This window comes from Solanum pennellii, chromosome 5, assembly GCF_001406875.1.
Source record: "Solanum pennellii chromosome 5, SPENNV200".
Taxonomy (NCBI): domain Eukaryota; kingdom Viridiplantae; phylum Streptophyta; class Magnoliopsida; order Solanales; family Solanaceae; genus Solanum; species Solanum pennellii.
In genome coordinates this window covers 50125339-50131038 of record NC_028641.1, presented here as the reverse complement: position 1 = coordinate 50131038, position 5700 = coordinate 50125339, and the positions used below count along the sequence as shown (strand labels likewise).

Below are 5700 nucleotides of genomic sequence, written 5' to 3'. Positions count from 1 at the left end.
CCACCACCACCCCAAAAAAGAATTATTTTTAAAAAATATTTTCAATTTCATAAATTATTTTCTACTCTAGTAAAAATAAAAGATGTTCCTCAAAACATTTTTCATTCACAAATTAAACACTAAAAATCATTCTCGAAAGATATTTTCTATGCACCAACCAAATATTAGAAAATAAGTCAAAAATCTACTTGTTCTCCAGGAAAATATTTTCTTAGAAAACATTTTCCAAGGAAAACATTTTCCATGGAAAACATTTTCCTTCATACCAAACACACCCTAAGTTCTGTGCATATACCCAAAAATATGGAACAGAACCAATATGCATATTTGGAAATTGTGGTGAGTTAGGTTTGCAGTATGTCTAATAATTCAACATAGTGTTGCTTATATGGCATTGCTAACAGTTGATTGAAATATCAATTTACATTGAGAAATGATACGTTCACGTCTATGTTGTTGCTTTTCTTAAACTAGGTGGATGGATATATTTGTCAGATGTTTTTTCTAGTCATTTGAAAATTTTGCGATGCAACCTTAACTTGTTTTGTATTATTGAATTTCAGGAAGTGGAAGATAATGTTGAACACTAATCCTTACCTGCTTTCTGCTGAGTTAATTGACCTAAAATATGAAGCCTCGACATATCGGTTTTTGATTTTTATTATGATACATTACTGATGATTCTTTCTTGCTGAAGTTGAACCATGTTCGCTTTTGCTTTATCCATGGTATCTATTATAGATAGTATCAGACTATCGTATACAAATTGCGTTTTGCTTGCTCCATGAATTAATGCCATGGTTTCTCTCAAATTTGTATTTTTGTACCTATGCCATGTAGTTTCTGATGACCACGAGAACATCCATTAGTATTGATCTTGCGATTGGATCGGCCTCCTAAAGGTGCATTATGAAATTTGTTAAATCCATGATTGAATCTCATAGCATGTGAGGATTTTCAAAAGTGTGCATTTTTGGAATAGTTCAGAAGAAATAAGAACAAAATATTGGTCAATTTTAGATTTGAAAACAGAGAGTATAATTAACATTCATAATAAATACAGTATAGAAAAACAAAATTTATTGTCAAACTCCATTAATTCACAAAAACAAATTATGTAACAATTTTTTTTGTCAAAGACACTTATGCTATGCTTTAACATTGACTACTCTATTTCACTTCACCAAAAAAAAACATGCAATCATGTCATCTTTTCTTTATTTTCGCGATTGAATTCATCGGGTGATTCACACCGTTTTTCTCAAATTCCTTTCAGGGTATGATTTAATTTTCACTCTACTTTCTAGGACTACTTAAATCATAATCCCGAATGAAAATCCTTACGGACATTCTCTTAAGGCTGCCTCCAAAGTCTCTCTTGAAATGTATGTCCGTTTCTAAATCGTGGAACCCACTAATCTCTAGCCCTGATTTCGTGATGACACATCTCAAATTTAAAACAAATCAACTAGTATTATTTCCAGGTATCAATGGAAAATACAAGTTTTATTTTCTCACTACCCTCTTTAACAAACAACAAATTGCTCACGATCTAGTTCTCATCGATTCTCCCAATTTTAAAGTTTTCTTTGTCGGTTTTGTTAATGGGTTGATTTGTCTGTGCAAGTATGAGAGGGAGACATATATATGGAATCACACCATTAAAAAGTCAAAGAAAGTACTTTATCCCAAATTGGGCAACTCTTTCTATAACAAATATGGTTTTGGATACGATGAGTCTAGTGACGATTATAAAGCTGTATTTGTAGATTATTTTCGTACTTCACACAATGATGATGTGTCCAAAATGAAGACTATGATCAGCATTTACAGTTTGAGGACTGATTCTTGGACAATACTCTGTGACAAGCATCAGGTCATCTTTTGACTAAATCATTCGGGGAAGATTTATTGGGCTGCGTCTACTCGTATTGGTAATTACGATGTGTCCATCATAATTTCTTTTGATGTATCTTATGAGCTATGGGGAATCTTGGAGCTTCCCAGTTGTGGAGAAGTTAATTCTAAGTTCAGACTCGGAGTTGTGGGAAGTGATATTTATGTGATGTATACATTTTATATAGGCATTGCGACTTCTGATGTCTTAATTTGGAAAGATTGCAGTATATCATGGATGAAACTGTTCACTATGGGATATCCTCAAAATACGGTGCTAGTTATGTTTGCTGCACTAATTTTCACATTTCTATGCACCTTAACAAGTCAGAAAAGGTGACATTTTACTTTCGCTTTCGGGATTAATCATGATATTTGATGGTTCAACTAAAATACTAGAGCACATTGTTGATGATGAGGGATGCAATCCTGTAGAAAACTACACAGAAAGCATTGTTAATCCCCAAATGATATCCGGTAAGAATTCTACTTTTGGTTTATATTATACTAGTTTCGACACATGCGTTGCACATAGTCCTCTACAATAGTGTTTGTATAAATGATGGACTCCATTTTTGGTGAATTTATTAAAACTTATTTTGTACTATTGAGTTTCAGGATGTGGAAGCCAATATTGAACACTCATCAGTACTTGTTGACATCAGATCATAGAAGCCTTGTTATGATTCATTTTCTTTCTCCAGCGGGTCTGTAGTCTTTAGTTTCAAACTTGTCGTTTTATCTGGTAATATTATATATTTAAAGCAAATGGATATCGCAGATTCATATAACTAATTTGGACTTGTTGATTGTTCCCTGCTTTTCTGCGAGAAAGGGTATTATTAGTTGTATCAATTAAACTTAGCAATTGTGGAAGTGCTCCAGATCTAATTATTGATATTTGGAAGTTTATTTTTTGGTAAAATATCTAACATATAATCATACTTATTCTTAGAGATGTCAATATGGTCTGACCAACTCCATCCGGGCTAATCCATACAGGCTTTGCAATGTGACAGGTCAGGCCGGGATGACCCATTTTTTATGTGTACCAGAAAATGGTCGGCCCAGTCCACAAGTGTGTAGACTACGTATTTTTCCGGACCAACCATCTTTTATCAAAAATATATTTCTTATAATTTTTAAAATTAAGTTATAATTTAAAAATATTATCATAACTATCGACAAAACAATATTACCTGAGGTTAGTGTTACTATTTGTTAATCAAACACATAAATGAAATTATCTATATAGTAGTATTTATTAAATTTTATTTCAAGTAAAACATAAATAGTTAAATAGAAATATTAATCTAATTATTTTTCAATGATCATAAAACATAAAAACTATGATAATATTTAATAGGCTATGGACCTATGTAGTGATTCCCTAGAAAGTTAGGAAGTTTTTATTTTTGATGTAGTACATATTTTATAAATATAATTTGTATTTAAATTGTAATATTTCAAACTTTCAGATTTTGAGGGTAAACTCCTATTATTTTTAATACTCTGTTTTTATTCTTATTTTCTGATTAATTTTTAATTAACCCACGGGCCGACCCTATCCATGTTTCTCAAGCCCCACAAATCGACAAACTTATTCACGCCAAGATAAAAAGCCTTCTTCTTAAATGAGCTTCAAAAATCGTAGTTCAACCCTATCAAATCACGGGTTAGGTCAGGTCGACCCAACATGGCTAACCCATATTGAAAACTTTACTTATTCTAGAAGTTGGAAGCCTCATATTTGATGGCCAAGTGAAATGACATATTTATGCATTATGCTAATTTGGATTGATGCATAAATAGTAAATTAATAAAATCGTCCTTTCTTATCATGATTTTCTAAGGAAAAACAATTAATATACTCCCTTTATTTCATACATTCAAATTAACTAGAGATAAGATATAGAAATGCATTAAAACTATTTATGAAGTTATCCATTACACATCTGAATATGCGAGGATCAAGGGCGGACCTAAAGAGGGATGAACCGCTTTTATAGAAAAATACTAATACTATTTCTACATGATTAAAATTATTCTATATATATACATAATATATATTCAATCATGTTGAATCTCTTTAAATTCTTTCTTATCTTATTTTCTTGAAGGAATATAAATATATGAGTCACACAAAGTCATTTACACCCAAATCCTACTTCACTGCTCTGCTACATCCTCACTTCAGAAAAAAAGAATTTGAACATGTATTTATTTCTTGCTTTTCGGGATTGGATTCATTAGACCGTTCTATTCAAATTTCTTCTCTCATGGTATCATTTTATTTTCACTATAAATCATCATTTCAATTTCAGTACAAATCATTACTCGATACTCCCAAATAAAATCATAACAGAAATTCTCTTAAGGTTCCCACAAAGTCTCTCTAGAAATGTATGGTTGTGTCAAAATCATGGCATCAACTCATATCTAGCCCGATTTTGTGAATCCCCATCTCAAATTAAATAAACATCATATAGTTCTATTTCCAGGCATCTTCGAAAATATCAAATTTTGCTCAATCCCTTCTTTATTTAACAAAAATCTCACTAAAGAGTTATTTCACATGGATCCTGCCTGTTCACTACCTTTCTTTGTGGTTTCTGCCAATTAGTTTATTTGTCTTTTAAATTGAATAATGGATACATATATATGGAAACCCACCATTAGGAAGCCTAAGAAATTATTTAAATCATTGTGGGGTACCTCTTGCTATACAAAATATGGTTTTGGATATGATGACTCACGAGAAAATTATAAAGCTCTATTTATTGATCATTGTGGTAATTCTTACAATGGTGAATTTTCCAACACGAGGGTTGTTGTCAATATTTACAGTTCGAGAACTGATTCTTGGACAACACTCCATGACCAACTTCAGGGAATCTTTCTTTTAAATTATTCGGTTCAATTTATCAATGGAAAGATTTATTGGGCTGCATCTACGAGTATTCATGATTAGAATATGCGCAACATCATTTCTTTTGATGCAGCAGACGAAACATGGGGAAGCTTGGAGCTTCCCATTTGTGGATAAAAGATTTTAATATCAAATTGGGAGTTGTGGAAAGTGACCTTTGTGTGCTCTATAGTTGTTATCCGGGTACTATTTCCGATGTCTGAATTTTGAAAGATTGTAAAGTTAATGTATCATGGATGAAACGGTTCACCATCAAATTTCCTCTATATGTTGTGTTGTACGGGTTTGATTCACCCATATTCACATTTTCCATATATCTCCACCAGTCAGATAAGGGTGGTATTTTACTCTTGATTCTCGGAAAAATCCTTATATTTGATGGTTCAACTAGAAAACTCAAGCACATTGGTATTGTCAAGGAATGCAATACAACAGAAATCTACGCAGAAAGCATTGTTAATCCTTGTCACGACCCAAAACGGGCCGCGACTGGCACCCACACTTATTCTATTATGTGAGCGAACCAACCGATCACGACCCAAAACGGGCCGCGACTGGCACCCACACTTACTCTATTATGTGAGCGAACCAACCGATCTAATCCCCAACATTTCAACCATAAATAACAAAATATAATGTGGAAGACTTAAAACTCATTAATGAAAATCGATTAAATAACTTATAAAAACTCAATACTATTTATTCCCAAAACCTGGAAGTCATCACCACAAGAACATCTATCCTCAAATTACTAATCTAAGAGTATCTAAGAAGCTAAAATAAGTAAAAAGCTAGTCCATGCCGGAATCTCAAGGCATCAAGACATGAAGAGGAAGATCCAGTCCAAGCTAGAAGCAATAGCTCACCCTGAAATC

The 5700-nt window shown here is 32.6% G+C and overlaps 2 pseudogenes; both read left to right on the top strand.

The window, feature by feature from the left end:
- The first annotated feature begins 1203 nt into the window (after window positions 1-1203).
- On the top strand, window positions 1204-2444 carry LOC107019550 (annotated as a pseudogene).
- Window positions 2445-4110: 1666 nt separating this feature from the next.
- Window positions 4111-5700, top strand: part of LOC107019549 — an 11859-nt pseudogene continuing 10269 nt past the window's right edge.